We start from the raw sequence: 20329 nt of genomic DNA, 5'->3' as shown, positions 1-20329 counted from the left end.
GTAAATGCAGTTAACCTGGAGCTTAGAGTTGAAATCATGGTTGTGTTCAGTCCCAGTTGTACAAGAATAAGCTTCCTCTCTGCTGGTTTCTGAGCTGTCAGTTTTTTGGAAGTCTCCAGTTCAAACTGACAGAAGAGGATTGTGACACGTCTATACCCTCCAGTTGGGTTGAGTAGAAACACTGTAGTGATACATGATTTTTTGTGATATCTGTGCCACATTGGGGAACTTTGTGTAACCTGGGTATACCCAAGGGTGTGCCCTATTCTCAGTTGAATGGGCTGGGTGAGCAGGAGGGGTTTCATTTCCACCAATGAAATTTCAAGCAAATCCTTCTTTCCTCTACAGAGTTAACCCAAGCCCAAAGTTCTTAACTATATACAATATATTAAGTTATAATATACGTACACATAAAACTAAATACCATATACATATATTTACACAGTGAACACTAATCAATAACCAAGGTCAAACCCTATATAACACTATTTCCAACATTTCAGTTACAAAATATAAGGCACAAACATGAACAATCTTAATAATATCTATCCCTTAATATAGTCCCTGACCCATGGCAAGAGACAGCCCTCCTTCCAATGGAGTCCCTTGGGGGTTGTCCAGGAAGCACCGGGGGGCCCTCCCTTTAGGGCCTTGACTAGGACAGGAGACTGCTAACCCAGCCCCTTCTCTGGGTTTGACAGCCCCAAATGTCTTTCCCTTCTGGGACCCAAGGGCCCAATGCCTCATGCTCCCTCAGGTGGCGGTGGTCAGGGCACAGCTCAATGGGGTCTCCTCTGCTGGAGCACCTCTCCAGGCCTCTCCTATGCCACTGGGTTCCTCCCCTGCTCTGGGCACCGAGGGCTCAGCTCCTCTCAGCTGATGGCTCCTGGGTGCTGGGCCTCACTCTGCAGCACTACCATTTCCCCGTGCCCTGGCTCAGCACTGAGGGCTCTCTTAGCACAAGCCGGGCCCTTCAGGCTCCAGCCAGCCATCCTCATGCAGGGTGATTAACCCAAGCAGCCTCTGCTGCTCCCTGGCTCCCAAGTCTTGGGCCTGTGTCACCTCCCTGTGCACCATGGGACCTGGCCACTTGCTGGAAAATGGGACCTGAGCTGCCTCACTGCAGCCCCAAGGCCTTTGCCCTGCACGCTGCCCCATACACTGTGTGGCCCGTGGGCCCTGCCAGAGTTGCAGGCTGAAGCTGCCACTTGTGGATCCCAAAGCCTGGGTTCTGTGCACCAAACTGTGCACTGTGATGGACCCGTGCAGTCTCACACCACCCCCAGGGCCAGATCTCCGCGCACTGTCCCTGTGCACCATCAACAGCCCAAGTGGTCTCACACCACTCCCAAGGCTGCTCCTTTAGTGGCAGCTTCAGGAGCCTTGGGACTCCTGCCCGCTGGGGGAAAGCTCCCCAGCTGTTCTTGGCTCTGCTCTTCTCGAGTCCCTCGCCACATCTGCCCCCCATGCTGGGCACGCAGCTCCTTTTATACACTCCAGGGCTCTGCCCCTGCAGTCTTCCGGACCTGACAGTTTACAGTCTGCAATCAGGTCTGGGGGAGCTCTTTTCCCCATCCCCCCAGGAAGGGGGCGTGACTTTATATCTCCTGCTGCCTTCGGATTGGTGGATGGGCTCCACCAATGAAAACAGCAGGATCTCAAGCCTGGGACTCAGCCCAAGCTCTGAAAGGAGAGCCTGCTACATTTGACATAAGTCATCTACTTTCACTGGAGCTCCCAGTACTGACTGGGATTTTCACACACTCAGGTCTCTCTCTCAGCATCTAAATATCACAGGGTCTGATCTTATTTAAAACAGGATATGTAAATGGTAGGATGTATGCATTGTTCTCTTCAAAGAGAGATTTACCTGGGCTTGCGAGAGACTAGCTTGTCCATTGTATAATGGACCTTTGCTTTCCTCTGTGAGAAATCATTCTCAAATAGAGGAAAGTTTAAAATCCCATTTAAAACAGTTTAATGCATTAGTGCTGAAAACATGGTTTCCTTTGTCAGCCGTTCAGATGGGGCCTGATCCAATATCCAGTACTATTAAGGGAAAAGCTCCTATTGACTTCATTAGCAATTTGATCAGGTCCTAATTTAACTGTAAATGCAGTATGTAAAATACAATCTCTGGGTAATAAATTACCTTACCTGTTAAATAGATATTTCTGAATGGTCATAATTCATGATAACGAACAAAATTATATCCATCTTGTGGAACACTGCCTAAAGTTTATACTTTCAATTTTCTGAAGGAATAAATACACACTCTGTCTGGTCAATGACATATTACATAGCACACAGTTTAATTATTTAATGCTTTCACTTTCCAAGACTGGACAAGATGGAATGGGACAAGATTACAGTACTTTCCAATATGCGCTTTAGCTACAGTAAGTAATCAGCTTGCAGACTGATGTGTAACATATGAAATTGCACCAGAAGAAGCCACAAGATAGCTACCAAAGAGGGATTTACAATGATCCTGATTTTCTCAGGGAGGTGTGTGCCCTATCACAGGGAAGCTTATTGAAACTGGAAATGCACTTTGAGAGAGATTGTTTTATATAAAGGAATGCTTCAAACTTTTTAGCCTACAGATGATAGAGCAGCAACAGCTATAAACAAGACCCTTGGCGAAGGGGAAGGGAACTAAGGGCAAATAGGAACCCAGAGAAAATAGAGTAGGAAAGGAAATACATTGAAAAAAATCCCATAAAAATAAAATGGGTTTTTTTCTTTAATGGTTCCAAGCAGGCCAATCCACGCACAGCAACTGAGTATGGTTTTTCCACAAGTAGGTTACTGTATGCATCTACATATGCAGGAAGTTGATTTAGTTAGACAAGAGCAGACAGCCTTCTATAGGTTCATACACTCACGATTCATACTATCATCACTATTCCCTCACCAGACCATGCTCATTGTTAGACCTACAGTTAATACTCTAGCTCACCAGACTTCATTCCATCTGGCATTCACATTTCATTATGCAAGTGTTTCTCAAAACACTTCTAGATCAAGATACGACCCCCCATAGGTAAATATACAAAGGTGTTCATTAGGCCTGTACGAAGTGGGTAGTATTCGCTTTGGATTCAGCCAATTTGGGGCACAGTGATTTGATTTGGTGATTCAAATCACTGTCTTGAATCAATTCAGCCAGATTTGATTCAGAGATTCAGCTGCTGCCAAATCTCTGAATGTTGGAATCAACCAAGTCCATCCCCCCACCCCTCTCCCAGCCTGGCAATGGCTGCTGCGGCCGCCCCAGCTCTGGCACTTTGAGAAAAAAAAAGCCCCAACTCACCGGGTGCTGCCGAGTGTGGGGCAATCCCCACTGCCCCATGCTGCATGGGGGCCTCTTCACAAACCCCCCAACCCCCCTGCTGTCCCAGCCCCACCCCATGGCTGCCCTAATGGATAGGGGCTGGCAGGGATCCCCCCATGGTCTCCTCCTCCAGCACCCCCTCTTCCTACTTACCAGCTCTGAGTCCAGGTGCAGCTCACTGCTGCAGCCACCAGGGACTGCCCAAATCATCAAAGGTCTCCAAAACTTTTCTGAAGATTTTAATTGGTCCCCTGGTCCAATTCGGATTCAGAGATTCGGCCACCGAATCAGGCCAAATCTCCACCGAATCAAATCAGCACCTGAAGCTTCACACAGCCCTAGTATTCATGGCCTAAATCTATGGATTGGCCATGCCAGGAGAATGAGAGGAGGCCATATCCCCAAGAACATTTTGTATAGTGAGATTTGAGATGGCTCTAGAAAGCAGGGTTGCCCTTTATGATGGTACCACAATGTGTTCAAAACCAATATGAAGTTGTTCAATATCAAGGCAGAAAGCTGGGAGGATCACACAGAATCCCTTCAGATCTGCAGGGAACATCTGGCACTGGGTGCAGCACAAAATGAAGCTGCTTTGATCCAGAGGATGATAAAGCAATAAAGAAGAAAGCAGCATGCTGTAAATTTGGACTCCAACTCAGACAACACATGGATCTGTGAAATGTGTAACAAGCTGTGTTGCTTTTGAGCTGGGATTGTCAGCCACAAACAGATTCATCAGGCATCTGACTAAACCTCTTACAGGTACGCCATGATCCAGAAGATCAATGGTTGCCTACTATGGCCTCAAGATGCAGGTACACACCCACTGGGATTTTCAGAACCACTTAGCTAGATGACTGATTCTCACTGTGAATTAGGTGGCTAACCTATATAGGTGCTTTAGAAAATCCCATTAGGCGCCTGACAGCATCTTAACATGCCTGTTTATAAATCCAGTCTTACATTGCCGTTTGCTTATCAGACAGGCAAATGGGCCCTTTCTTTTTTTTACCTTTTCTGCCTGCATTTACAGCTGTTACCAGATTCGTTATCCAGGACGCTGGGAGAAGAATATAGTGGGTGATATAAAAAGGAAATGTTAATTCTGATGTTTTCTCAGAAGGCTCAGTACCATTACATATACTAGCAACAGCATTTATTATTACTTAATAGGCTACATTTGCCCCTTGTTTATACATCTACTAGCTCACTGACTTGTTAGATCCCCTCCTATGAAGTTTCTCTAAGGCAAATCCCACCATAGTCAGAGGAGCTTTTGCATTGATTTCACTGACAGCTGGCTCCAGCCCTGGTGAGTAACATTAGATTTCCCCTCTTACTTGAAAGTTGTTTAGTATTTCCAGGGGAAGCAAAACCTACATTTTGTAAAACCTTTTCAGTTCTGACAGACATAAAACTACTCAATATTTCCCTCCTCCCTTCTCACACCCTCTTCTTTCTCATCTCAGATGCTATAACTACTTAAAAGGTTTTTTTTCTGGGAAGGAAAAGGGTCCAAGTTGATACTTACCTTCTCCCTTCTTTTCTTTTCAGTATCTCTAATGTTCAAGGCTCAAACAATCTATGTACTCCCCTGCTTCTCTCCGATAAGCCAGAAAAGAACCAGGAAATGTTTTGGTCCCTGGTTTCCCTTTCCCTTTCCTTGGCTCAGTGTCTTCATAGGCTAAGTCCTGACTCATCTCCTCCTCCTCTTCTCCCTCAACTCTGAATGGCACCTCATATATAGATTTCACTTGGACACTGCTTACTAGATTCAATGACTTTCTTGGTTCATGTTCTGATGGCTGGTTTCATTAAACCATAGGGGCTCTGAGAGATAAACAATATCTTTCATTTTATGGCTGATCCAATGGTCCTGCACTAAAATACCCTCAAACTTCTGTGAATATGACATTTATCATAGTGTTTGGATCCATTTTCAATAATGAGAAACTCCCTACAGCTCTGCACATGTGGGCTGCAGCTTCTTTAAATAATGAACAGCAATAATCAGAGGGAAATGAGTCTTAATGAGCTGATGTCAGAACCTTTTGGATGTAAAACCCTGCAACATGCCCCCACTCCCACTCAAAACCTCAACAGTGTAAACAATAGTGAAGATTTATAATAATTAAACTTTCTCATCATCTCCTAGTCTGTCATAGCTACATCAGCCAAATTATATAATTTGTTTTCTTTCCCTAGCTGCAGCAGGATGAGGAAGTAAATGAAACACGTGGGATATGAAGTATGACATTTCCCCATATGGCAGACATGACTAGAACAGTCATTCTTAGAGCCTGTAAATGAAATGCTCTCTGGCTTGTCCCAAAAGACCATTATACCCCACCCCCCACCCTGCCCAGTCATTACAGAATGACTTACATTTGAATAAAGAATTTCAGGGGAGACTATCAGTATAACCTGCCTCTCAAGAAGTCTCTCACCTGAAGAAAGGGTACAGCTCATCTATTCTCATTAGCTCCCATCATGACTCACCCCAGCTGTTAACTGAGCACCTCTGTAGAACTAAATTCCCAAACTGCCTTGCTCTCCTGGTACAGTGAAAATGAGACTCTGGCTGCAGATATGAGGAGCCAATCAGATCACTGTTTCTTGAGCGGGACGAGTTCTAGCGGAACGTACCCATGGAATTCAGCCTTACTCCTCAGCCTACGCAGCAGGGGTGTGTGAGATGGGCCGTATTCGATTCAGATTCAGCCAGAACTGGAGACAATGACACAATTCATTGATTTGGATCACTGTTCCTGATTCAACTTGGCTAAATCTGAATGTGAAGATTCGATTCTGATTTGGAAAATCAGCAATTCAGCCATAGACACAGCTTTAAATGTTTTTTCTACATACCCCAGGTGCACACCCAGACCCAGGAGGCACCAGTTGCCGAGCCAGGGAGGTGGGGTGGGGGGGCAGCGTGCTCCCTGGTGGATCCGGAAGTGGACTGGAAGTGCCTGTGGGATGCTCCATCTGCCCCAGCTCTCAGCATTCATGAGCCGCTTGGTACCTTGAGATATGTAGAAAAAACATTTAAAGCTGTGTCTATGTCCAAATTGTTGAATTTTTCCAAATCTCTCCGAATCGATTTGGAGGTTTCCAGCTCAATTCAGAGAAATTAAAGGGTCTCCTGATTCAATTGGATTCAGAGATTCGGCCACTGAATTGGGGCGAATCTCAGCTGAATTGAATCAGGGGCCGAAGCTTCGTACAGCCCTACTACACAGCATATGCTGTTCAGCAGTTGGTTTCTTTCTAAACTTCAGAAGCTGTCCTGCACACAGGCCTTCTTTCTCGGTAACAGAAAGTTTCTCAGTTAGTTTCACCCAACAAGAAAAGAGTACTTTTAGAGGCATTTCTGGAATCCGCTAGTGCTTACAGGAAAGATTCCCCTCCAAATGTGTTGCACTCACTATACTCCTATCAATACTTTTTAGAGTGGGCTCAGTACTGTCAAAGTTTTCATGAACTCAATGCATTTAAGAATAAAAAAACTTGCTAGCTCCCCCCTAAAAAGGTTTTGTAAAGTCAGGAGATTCCCCTAGACATGAAAATCATACAAGAATCCCCTTGGTAGGGCATGATTTCCAAGTTAACTTTAAAGATTTGTTTGGCAGTGATCCTGGCAATGAAAATATAATCTTCAGTTACTAGAATAACTTCCTAGAATAGAAATGACTTTTAAAAGCACAGCCTGTCCTTCTTTTTGAAGAACTTGTCTACCAAACTAGCACACAGCGAATCTACGTTATTCCTTCTGCACTAATACAATAATATATGAAAATGCCATGTAAATGTTAAGCCCTTATCAAAATCTTAATTGTGTAAGTGCACTTATTCTTAAAAGGGCTGAATCAAAATAGATCCAGAAATTCCTGAACTTTAGAGCATGTAGAATTTACATTCACCCTTCTTTTTCAGGGGTGAAAAAGCTGCGTTAGTCTCTAATAATGATTCAAATCAGTATGGCTTGCAACAGAAGTGATGCTGGACTTGGAACTTTTACTATTCAATTGTGTAGCAGTTTTATATGGGCAAATCCTCACAGGTTGAGAATTGGGGCTGGAGTTTGGTAAATTTAGAACTTCTCAAATGCTTTGAACTGAACTATTACACACTATGTCTGCTGTTGTGGCCAATTCTCTTTCTTGTTATAATTTGTAACAATAACCATACTCTAAAATTCTATGTTGCTCATAAAATGTATTCTTTCTATAGCCAATGAATGAATCTACACTGATCTACCCAAGGAGGTGGGACACTATTTTTCTCTATGCCATCTGGTTATCATATATATTAGAGATGGCTGGTTGGCAACATGAACATTGACAACATTATAAATTATATTATGAAAAAACAAGGATACAGACCATAAATCAGGTAAAATAAATTTATGATGTTTCAGGACACAGTAATCTATCTTCTGGTAATTGCTTTTACGAAATGTCATCAAAGGGTTATTTGAGCTGGTTCAGGAATGTTTTGTGGACAAATGTGAGATGATTGACACTAGTGAGTAGTGACCCAGTCATTACAAATAGAAAATCTGTTTCACTTTGCAGCTCTGACACCTCTTGCTTTTGCCCAGGACACTAATTTTTCTCCTTGACTCCTTGGATACCAGCACTTGCTATATAGCTTGTCAAAGCATCCACTGGGTGGCAATTTAAAAAGCATCAATGCTTTAAGGGTTAATGAAAAGAACATCTTGTTTATAGTGACAGATACCAGAGTTGGATTGACGACCAGTGCATCTGATCAGGGCATGTGAAGAGGGCCATTAAAAAAAGCGCCATTTTTAAAAATAATTTTTAACCTACAGTATTGGGGACACTAATTAAAAATCAATTCCCCTCTTTGTTACAAATCTGACGGTAATTCTGTCTCCAATGGGAAAGGTAAGATTAATAGCATCTCAGGTAAACTCAGTAGGGAAATGACATTTTCATTAGTGATTTACTGGGTGTGAAATTTTTACCATGGTGAACAGTTCATGAACAATGCAGTTTAGCATCTCCTCATAAATATCCACATTGCTAATTAATGGTGAAGCCTATGCTGTATTAAATGTCCACAATCTAAATTACTTTAGCATTCAGTGAAGAATTATCTGGGATGAGTCTTTCAGGGAGAAATTAAATAACAACAAATCTCAATAAACAGTTTAGTGGGAGGGCTCCCATCAATCACAGCCCAGAAATGAAACCAAGCCAAGCAGGAAGGTCTTTATTGACACTCTGGCTGCACCCTCATTCTCACAAGGCCATTCTCACAATCCCCTTCCCTTGACCCGGCACATATATAGAGGCCTAGGATAAGCACACATTCAGTGTCAAATAGCATTTTTAGCCTGGTATATCATTATTCCGTGGTCAGCATAAGACTGAATGAGGAGGAGAATGAAATGTCACAGTACATCAGTGGAACAGATCCCACAAAAGCATGGGGGGCTCTCCAGACGGCTTGGCAGCGCACCCGGAAGTGGACCACTTTCTTTTATGGAGAATGTAATTCTGATCCAGTTCCGGGTCTGCCAGGGAGCACACTGGAGGGCCCCTGCACCCTCCCCTGGCCCAGCAATCGGCTGCAGGAAACCCTGAGTGTCCCCCCAGACCCAGGAGGCACTTGTTGCCAAGCTGGGGGTGCATGCATAGCTCCTGCTACCTAGAGGTATGTAGAAAAACCATTTAAAGCTGTATTTACGTCCAAATCACCGAATCGGTCCGCATTTCTCCGAATCAATTCAGAAGGTTCTGAATCAATTTCAGAAGAGATTAAAGGGTTCTCCGATTTGATTTGGATTCAGAGATTCAGCCACCAAATTGGCCGAATCTCCGCTGAATCGAACCAGGGACTGAAGCTTCGCACAGCCCTACTGGAAACCTGGTGAAAATCTGTCAAGCTGGGAATTTTGACTAGTGAGGGAATACCTGAGTGGTAGCTCCCACAACAGAGAATGTTAGAAAAATGCTTTACTTCCACTGAGACCCCATTAATTTCCTGCCTAGTCCTTCATTTGGGGTATGGCAAAGATAATGTTAAGCTGCTTTAACTCCTAGTCCCGAGCTAAGAATTTAATTTAATGTGTTTCACTGCTGAGTACCCTGTACGGCCAATTAAGAATTTTCATCACTGCAGAAATGTCACACCCTGGAAATTGCTAATGCAAATAATGCTGAATTTGTCTGGGAAGCCCTGCCTCTGATACTTCTTTCTCACTCAGTGCATTCTGACTGGTACAGTTTTAATGATTTCACTGTCCTGTGGGATGAATTCTCATTTGCACTCTTGGGTCAGGAGCAGGAGGCCTTGCATTTTAGGATAATAATGTGACCATTTGTTAATATTTTGTTAGGTGTCCTTTCCTAGAACTTCATGATGCCCACATATATTTCATAAACCATACCAAAGAGGCATTTCCTATCTCCAAAATACTTTTTCCTCTGTAGTCTTGGCAACTTCAAAGTGTTCAAATATGGTTTTATGGAATCATATTTTACATGGTTTTGAATAAATGAAAGAAGCTAAAGCCATTGAAGAGGCACAGGAGCAGCACATTCAGCAAACTGAATTGAATCCAATATCCATACTGGGATATAATGACTTGGAAAGTAATCCATTCTTTTCATTGCCAGCCTCGCATTGACTTTTCTAAATCTCTTTTTGAGTTCATTGTTAAAAGAACCCTGCTACATATCACTAACATTATTGTTGCTGACTAAAATGCTTAGTAATGACACAAACATCACTCAGAATCAAATTATCTGATGTACAGACAACATACTCTAGAATTTAATAGTGTGTTAAATGATTGCAGAGAAATGTTCTGTGAAGCCAGTGAAGCAGCAGCAAAAGCTAATTCAGTTCTCAAATGAGTAAAAGTGAGAAACTGTTCTTATAAAATTGATACTGCAAAATATATGCTGGCACACACTGCTGACTTGCATAGGAGAAAAGGTATTTTTCCCTAGTAATAAATGTCTAATTCTCGTGACTAACATGTTTCACCTTGAATCAAAACTAATGTGTGTGGTTGGAAATAATGGTGTCTAAAATCATTTAGCAAGAGAGATCCTGTATGTTTAAACTACTAGCCGTGATTCAGAAATGTTTATCATTTGATTGTGGTTCAATGAATATGTCTGGAAATAAAGCTACCATGACAGGCTTGAAGACCAAGAACAGCAGAACTGCCTGCCTTTTTCAGGGGTGAGTAGCACCTTAAGCACAGGACAAGAAACTCGGCTGTTACACCATGGTGCTATATTAGTTGTGCTAACTCAGTCCAGCTACTTTGGCTTTATCAGTCAAGTTCTAGGAGCGCCCACCAGATAGGCTACGGGTGAAAGATGCAGCTAATACTGCTGACCACTCTGTAAAATATAATAGTCACAAGAGGTTTTCCAAGGAAAGATCCAAATCCATTTGAAATGCGTTACCCCGTCAATTCCTGTTAACCCACCAGTATATTCCTAGGTCAAAATCTGGAATGTGTTGAAATGACTTCAGACTTCCCCACACTCATCTCAAATGAAGGAAACAATGAAATGCCATCAATCACCCCTTGAAAAACTGACTTCTGTAGGACAAGAATTCTGCCATCAGTCACGACTGCAATACATGTTGAAAGAGCTAATTCATTCAAACTCCTGCAGCCTGAAATTTTATTCTAACCATAATTTGATATTACTGTAAATAAAGTGACTAGAATGGAGTCTCAGAGAGATCAGATGAGGCTGGGTTTGGCTTCCAATTTCCATCTCCAGATGCTTGATTATTTAAACAAGAAAGGGCATCAGGAGAATCTGATATTCACTACTACTCACACTGTATTTCCCAAAGGACAAAGCTCCCCTACCCATAACAGATGCCAGCAGTATAAAGTATCCAGAATATTTATTTCAAGTGATTTGTGGCTGTTTATTGATTATGATTGCAGATCAGCAAAGAGCTAGATGTAGTGTAGGTATGCCCTTAATTCCATTAATTTCAATGAGACATGCACATTTAAACGCTTGCTGAATCAGAGCCTAAATACAGTATATACATTGGTAGTGCTACTGTTAATAGGTCAGGGTTCTCCTGAGTGTGCTGTTGACTCATGGAGAACTGGAAACATGATCTTTCACGAGATTGCTATGTTACCATGTTGTTAAAAATGTTACTGATTTGTTAAATAAAAATGGTGTGAGCCAACAGGAAATCACCATTCTTAACTAAATTTCCCCTCAGCAAAAACAAGTGAAAACAGAAAAGAATCTAATTTTTGTGGTTCAGAGCATTCATTTTCAACAGCTTTTGTCATTTTATAGTGCAATTTTTTTAAACAGCTCCAAAGAAGACCAGAAGTAAGGAGGTGATAGGGAAGCAAGAGAGTAGGTGAGGTGCATTTAACATTGTGGCTATAATTCTAATCCTGAAAACAAAATATACATCTGTTTACCTTCTTTATGCAGGCATCTGCATTGACTGGTTTGTGAGTTATATTAGGTATTGACTATGGGTTTTCAGGATTGGAGCTTGCAGTTAGAAACCGCTTCTAATGCACCTGTTATATAGCTCATATTTAAACTGTGATATAGGTCATATTTAAAATAGAAAATACTGCAGAACGAGTCATTCCTCTACAGTGGAACTAACTTTAGCTCTACTCACAAAATTGACCAAATTCTTAGAATCATAGAAAATTAGGGTTGGCAGGGACAACAGGAGGTCATCTAGTCCAATCCCCTGCTCAAAGCAGAACCATCTCCAACCATCTCAGGCAAGACTTTGTCTACCCAGGTCTTAAAAACCTCCAAGAATTCCAGAAACACTCTGGGTAACTTGTTCCAGTACTTTACTACCCTTCAAACAGCCCAAAACAGTGGATTTCACCATGTTGAAGAATCCCTAAGCAAGGCAATAATTGGCTTAACCTCACATTACATTGAAAACCAATTATGTGCCAACCCAGTGAAAACACTAGTATGTGCCCTCCAACAGAAAACCATAAGGCCAACCACCAGCGCAACATTACATTGTCCAGGACCCTACTTATCCCATTATTCAAATCCAGTGCATCTCGGAGTCTCCCTTGATCAAACTCTCTCATACAAAGAACACATCATGAAGACAAAAGCAAAGGTGAGCACGTGTAACAACATTCTGTACAAGCTCACCAACTCAAAATGGGGGGCTAGCCCATCAACCATCTGAACCCCTGCTCTGACCCTCAGCTTCTCCTCTGCCGAGTATGCATGCCCTGCATGGGAGAGTTCCATACATGCAAGGCACTTTGATCCCATTCTTAATGATAGCTGCTGATGCATCACAGGATGTCTGAAGCCTACTAGCCTAAACTGTGTCCCTGCTGGCTGACGTTGCTCCACTGGACATTAGAAGAGCAGTGGCCATCCAGCCAGAATGATCAAGACAACTTGAAGATTGAGACACCCACTGTAGGACCACCCTGCTGCACACAAATGTTTGAAGTCACTCAGGAGCTTTCTAATCAGCACACAACCTCCGATGCCACACCCAAGGAGACATGCCTACACATGTGGAATGAGAGGCTGAAAAAAATACCTAACAGCCCCCAAAATGGACATTCCAGCAGCTAAGTTCTTACCACAAGGGGCTGATGAACCATGGCAAAGATGACAATATCTCAACTGCCTATGTACTGGAGTTGGACACTCCAAGGAACTAAAGAAGAAGTAGGCTATACCATTGGTTCATCTACTAGTGACTGTGGCATAGAACCTCAGATTATGCAACACCTGCTGCAATGCCCACTGCTTGAAAGCACATGTAGAGTGAAAGATGTCACAAAGTGCAATAAATGAGCACAAGCATGTGTAACAAAATGGTCAAATGTGGTGTAGAGACATGACAAGAAGATGACTACCCTCTTAGTGAGAAACTTTTTCTTAACATCTAACCAAAACTTCCCTTGCTACAACTTGAGCCCATTGCTCCTTGTTCTGTCATCTTCTACCACTGAGAACAGTCTAGCTCCATCCTCTTTGGAATTCCCCTTCAGGTAGTTGAAGACTGCTATTAAATCCCTCTTCCATCTTCTCTTCTGCAAACTAAATAAGCCCAGCTCCCTCAGCCTCTTCTCAGGATTCATGTGCCACAGCCACCTACCACTTTCACTGACTTTCACTGGACTGTCTCCAATTTTTCCACATCCTTTCTGTAGTGGGGACCCAAAACTGGACAAAGGACTCTAGATATGGCCTCACCAGTGCTGCAGAGAGGGGAAAAATCACTTCTCTTGATCTGCTGGCAACACTTCTACTAATGCAGCCCAATCTGATGCTAGCTTTCTTTGTGACAAGGGCACACTGTTGGCTAATATTCAGCTTATATTCTACTGTAGCCCCCAGGTCCTTTTCTGCAGGGCTTCTGGTTAACCAGGTGTTCCTCAGTCTGTACTAGTGTATGGGACTGTTTTGTCATATGTGTAGGACTTTTCACTTGTCCATATTGACCATCATGAGATTTCTTTTGGTCCAGTCCTCCAATTTGCCTAGGTCTCTCTGAATCCTAGCCCTACACTCCAGTGTATCTACTGCTCCCCTCAGCTTGGTGTCATCTGCCAACTTGCTGAGGGTGCACTCTATGCCATCTTCCAGGTCGTTGATGAAGATATTGAACAAAACCGGACCTAGAACTGATCCCTGGGGCACTCTACTTGATACCAGCTACCAACTAGACAGTGAGCCATTGATTACTACCCTGTGAGCACAATGATCCACCCAGTTTTCTATCCACCTGACAGTCCATTCATCCAACCCATACTTCCTTAGCTTGCTTTTGAGCATGTTGTGGGAGACCATATCAAAAGCCTTGCTAAAGTTAAGGTAGATCATAGCCACTGGTCTCCCTGCATCCACAGAACCAGTCATCTTATCATAGAAGACAATCAGGTTAGTCAGGTATGACTTTCCTTTGATGAATCCATGCTGACTATTTCTAATCACCTTCTTCTCCTCCAAGTGCTTAGAAATGGACTCCTTATGGACCTGCTCCATGATTTTTCTAGGGACTGAGGTGAGGCTGACTGGTCTATAGATCCCTGGATCCTTCTTCCTTTTCTTAAAGATGGGCACTATATTTGCCCTTTTCCAATCATCCAGGACCTCTCCCAATCACCAAGACTTTTCAGAAATAATGGCCAGCCTCTCTACAATCACATTGGCCAAATCCCTCAGTATCCATGGGTTCATTGTTTCTGGCCTCATAGCCTGATAAAGAATGCCTTGTATTTGAAAGCTTTCCTAACTTTATTACAACCATTGAGTTGGCCCAATAAAAGATATCACGCAAAAATCCTTCCCTACAAATTAATATTTCTATTAAGAAAGCAGCAAATTTCTGGCTTTGTGCACCTACCTAGAGTTGTTGTTCATAAAGTAATGGAACAGAAGGGGGGATTTCATGTTACACATTATTTTCCTGCAGTTCTTTTTACCTTTCTAAACAATGAATCTGCAGAGATGATGCAGTGGCTCTGGAAAATATTTTCTGGGTAGTAATATTATAATGATTCAAATAGCTCTCCAGTGCTGATCTACTCCAGAGATAAACACAATTTCCTATCAAAATAGCATAAAAAATATTTCCTGCGATATGGTATAGGCTGCAAAAATGCAGTTTCATCAAAATACCTGGTCATGATTTCACCATTAAGAAAATAATAGTCTGCAGTTATTCATGGAAACGTGTGAACCAATAAGGTTTGGGTACACTGGTGTGTATGTTATCATAAAATCACAGAAGTAGGGTCGGAAGGGACCTTGTAGATCTTCAAGTCCGATCCCCTGCCTGGGCAGGAGAAAAAACTGGGTTCAAATGATCCCAACTAGGTAGGCATCAAGCCTCCTCTTAAAGACCCCCAGGGTAAGAGTCAGCACCACTTCCCTTGAAAGTTGGTTCCTGATCCTAGCTGCCCTAACTGTGAAGTAGTTCTTATGGATGTCTAATCTAAACCTCCTCTCCAACAACTTGTGGCCGTTATTCCTTGTTATGCCAGAGAGCACTAGGGGAAACAAGGTCTCACCCAAACCCTTCTGGTCCCCCCTAGCAAGTTTATAGACAGTCACCAGGTCCCCCCTCAGCCTTCGCTTGTGAAGGCTGAACAGGTTCAGGTCCCGCAGTCTCTCATTGTAGGGTCTGCCCTGTAGTCCCCAGATCGTGCGGGTGGCCTTCTCTGGACCCTCTCAGTGTTGTCCACATCCCTCCCGAAGTGCGGCGCCCAGAACTGGACACAGTACTCCAGCTGTGGCCTGACCAGTGTTGCATAAAGGGGGAGGATCACCTCCTTGGCCCTGCTTGAGATGCACCTGTGAATGCACGACAAGGTCCAGTTAGCCCTGCCAACCGTGACCTCGCATTGTCGGCCCATGTTCATCTTGGAGTCAATAATGACTCCAAGATCCCTTCCTGCCTCCATGCTCTCAAGAAGGGAGTTTCCCATCTTATAAGTGTGCTGCTGGTTACTACTGCCCAAGTGCAGCACCCTGCATTTGTCAGTATTGAAGGGCAACCTGTTTTTGCTACCCCACCCCTGTAACCTATCCAAGTCTTGCTGCAGTCTTTCCCTCCCTACTAGCGTGCTCACCTCACCCCAAATTTTGGTATCATCAGCGAATTTAAACAGGTTGCTTTTCACCCCGTTGTCCAAATTGCTGATAAAGAAATTGAACAGCGCGGGCCCAAGAACTGAACCCTGGGGGACTCCGCTGCCCACTTCTCCCCAGGTTGAATATGACCCATCCACCACCATCTGAGTGTGACCCTTCAGCCAATCTACAATCCATCTGACTGTGTAGACATCAATGCCACAGTCACCCAATTTTTTAATGAGGATGGGGTGGGAGACAGTGTCAAAAGCCTTGCTTTAATCTTAATGCCATCTCTTTGAAAATTAACTTCTTCCTGATAAATGCAGTGCCACTAAAATATAGGCACTGATCCACTTGATAAGCATTTATGTGAGTTATGGAAAGTAATGGCAGAGGATAAACATAGCTCTGAATGGTAACTTCACACACCAAGACATTGTTTTGAGGACAATTCGGTACATAATGAACCTCATCCCATTGAATCTAATCCCTCCACTAGCGTAACTAACTATGTAAATAACTCTCTTTGAGCTAGATTGGTTAACTTCTGTATGTCATAATCACAACATTAGCCAACGTTTTCAAACAAAACACCCTAACTTTATGCTTTTACATTTGAAAATACTGTTTTCTAGTCTAGCTCTTCTCCTAAGCTCTATTTGGAAATTTTCATTAGAGATATACACTGTTTATTATGCATGTTCAGTCATAACTATCCTGCTGAAAGTTGATTTATATGGTCACAACAAATTAAGTTTAAAAAATTAAGTTTGAGATTCAAGTTACAGGTAGTTTGCTACATGTCCTACTATGAATCTTAATATGCAAACTATACCCTGTAGTGACAAATCTGTTGCAGTGCCAGATGTCATTTCTGCATGCTGACACATTTACTATTCATCCTCCCACTCAATCAATTGTTCCTTCTTAGCTACTGACACCTTGGCATTGGCACTCAGACCCAATAATTACTCAAATATAATATTATTTCCCCTCCCTTGAGTCAGTAATACAACAGTATTTCCACATCAGTTCCTTTCACAATGTCGTAGCACCTCCATCGCCCACCTACCTTTTTATTTTGGGACTTTTGAACAAAGTCAATTCATATGTAAAAAAATTTTAAAGTCTGAAGTAGCTTTTGAAAGATAGAGAATGACAATTTCATGGCAAGCTTTTGGTTTTCTAATGCTTGCTTGCTAGAAATAGACTTGGACTGCTAAATGAGTCCTGGAAGGCTGCTAGATCTGAGCATATTGCACAATTTCAATAAATTACTTGACAAACATCACTGTGTTTCTTCTTCTTTTGTAGAATGTTAATTCGTAAGTTGTGATTATCTCTAATTTATTTTCTGTTCAGTTGATTCACCATGGGGTTTTCTGTGTGTGTATTCCCATACATTTCCTGTATATTGATTGGTAACAAGTTGCTGAGGGCATTCAAAATTCACATTGTACTAACTAACTGTGATTTGTAACTTAAGTCACATGGTGCTGTTGCTGCTCTTTGACTGACCCTTTTAGGCAGTTCCCTGATGTGACAATACACACTTGTAAGGTTAATATTCAGTTCCTGATAGCAAATGTGTTAATAAAACACAATTCTGCAAATGTTTATGGTAAGAAAGCATAAAAGCAGTGTGAACGCAAGGAAATGGAGATATTTGCTTTAAATATTCGCACAGCTCAAATCCAGGGGTGTAATTGAAAGCCTTATGCTATAGTTTACATAGTTCAAGCATGGGCCTATTAAATATGACAGCTTCTGTATAAGTACATTCTGTAGATTTTGGGGGTTAGTTAAAGCATGCTATTTTTAATAATAGATGACTTCTACTAAGAAGGACTTGTTACAAGTTTAGACTAAAATTCTTCCTTGCTTTTACTTTCATGCTTGGCTGTTTACCTTTTATTTCTGTGGAACCACTTCACTCTACATGATTGTTAATGGGGCTCCAAGTATACTTAATGCTCAGATGTTTTCTTCCATCTGAAGACCTCCAAGCAGTTTTCAAACATCAGGTAAAAAGCCCTCAGAAAACCCTCGTTAATCAGGTAAGCATTATCCCTATTTACCAGAGAACAGAATAGATAGCTACCACTGGTACCCAGCATAAGACAGAAATATGCTCTAATGAAGTCCTAGAAGTGAGAGGAGAATGTGGCCTTTGGTTACCTCCTTTTCAATCTTGTGCAAGATTAGGCTTCCTATCTGGTTTCTCCACAGTGTCTCAGCAATGTGGAACAGTGCTGCCAAAACCTTCTCTGGTCCATCCTCTGCAACGCACCTGATGGCTCTCAAATCAAGCAGCAGAACTGAAGGAAGAGGGTAGGAAAAAGCACATCAGTCCAAGATATTTTCCTTTTAGAACTGATCTTCCCTCCACTTATCTATTTTATTAATTCATCCTCCAGTCCATTTGCTATCTGGAGTTTTTAATATGTGATTTATACTATTTGCTTTGCGTTTACCAACCTTTAAGTGAACAAGTTCTCCTCACATTCCTTTTTTATACTTATTTCTTGGCTTCACTAGTAGGAGGATTTTACAACTGGCCAGTTTTTTCTTTTTGAATATATCTCAGAAACTCTGCATCTAAAAGAAGTTCACTTTTTTTACAGTCTCTTTGAAATAAATGATCTGTGGAGACACATTCTGTATATTAGTATCTTTTAAGTGGTGACTCATTAATCAAAACACTATACCAAACTAAATAGCTAACTCAGGAGGAGACCGTCAAACAATAAGATTCCTTTTAAAGTTGCTTGGTATTTTATTTTCTGAAATTACTTTAAATTTGTGAAACCTGGTGAAGTTCCAATATTTTTGCGTTATACTCCAGATCTCATAACTGTTCCCTTTTCTCATAAAAAAGAAATGTTTGTCTTAACTGTGAATATTTACCATTGCAATCTTTCCAAGCCAACTGTTTGTTGTTCTACTGCTCCTGCCATAGCATCTTTGATCTGTGAGGCTCAGAAACCATTTCCCAAGCTAGTCATTTTTAAATCAACCTACCACCTCCAATGAATTACATTATCATAGTAAAACAACGCTCACATTTGTGGGGGGAAAGGGGTTGGGTTTTTTTGGGGGGGAGGTTACAGTGAATAGAGTTGAGATACATTTTTTAAGTATTTGCTGAAATATTATTGGCGATTTAACAGTAAGTGTTTCCTTTTGGCTTCTCTCATCTCATTAGCTTGCCTTTACTTTTATATTTTTGACTCCCAAACTTCAGCGGACATTGGACTTCACATTTTTTTAAGTCTTTCCACTTGTGGTAATCTCTTGGTCTCCCCTGAACAAGAGCAGAGTTGGTCATAGACAGTAAAGGAGAATACAAGGGCAATGGTTTGCCAAAGCTGATAATGTGCAGGAATATATGTATTTCATCTTTCGTTTCTTTCACCTCCTAGCAGTTCACAGACATATCTTTTTTATCATGAAATGTATCTATAGAGACTAATCTCAGTAAAATATGGATGGAGGAGACACTCAGATACATGTTCTAACTTGAAGTCTTGAACATTCTAGTTTAAAAATTCAGTGGACTTTGGTTACAGCGAGGAAGGAAGTAGTAATGTTAAAACTGATGGAGTAAACTGGTTATGTGAAATGAAACATTGACTTACGAGATGCACTGGAGGCAGGACTTAGACATATACTGCAGTACATCTCTTAATATACTTAATGGTTTTTTTCTCATGCTCCAAATAGCCCAAACTCCAAACCTTTCTTTTCTTTAACTATCCACCAGTCTCTCAAATCATTCACACAGCAGAAAGATTTTCTAAGTTCACTCTCTCTTTGGGAAAACCAAAGAGCAAAATTTCTCAAATACCGGGCTTTAAAAGTCATGAGTCCCAGTTTGAGGAAGGGAAACAATCCGTTTGATGGAATGCTATGAAATGCCATTACCAGCACTGAAATTAATTCCATAGTTCTCAGGATCACAGCTTGTAAAATAACATGATGTTGATTTTATATACATGTTCTAAATCAGCCTCTAACTTTTGGTTTCCAACTAAGGTTGGAAACCAAAATCTGAGACATTTATAACCTGATTTTCAAAGCCTCAACCACAACCTCCACTACCTTCAACTGGCATCATGGGTGCTTAGTACCTCAGACTGTCAAGTTCAATGCATCTTTTGTAGGGATCTTAAACAACAAAAAAAGGTGGTGGGGAGTACAAACACAAAGGAGCTAATTTTGAAAATGTAGATCAGCCAAACCTTTCTACTTAGAATTATGTCGTATAAATTTTTATGATTTTGAAAAGGAGGCAGTGATTTGAGGTACCTGAGTTTTTGAGTTCCTAGCTTGAAATGAACTAAAAGGGCTTGATTTTCAA

The sequence above is a fragment of the Crocodylus siamensis genome, chromosome 12, assembly GCF_052110815.1.
Source record: "Crocodylus siamensis isolate JL-2025a chromosome 12, ASM5211081v1, whole genome shotgun sequence".
Classification (NCBI taxonomy): Eukaryota; Metazoa; Chordata; order Crocodylia; family Crocodylidae; genus Crocodylus; species Crocodylus siamensis.
This window is presented reverse-complemented; position numbering follows the sequence as displayed.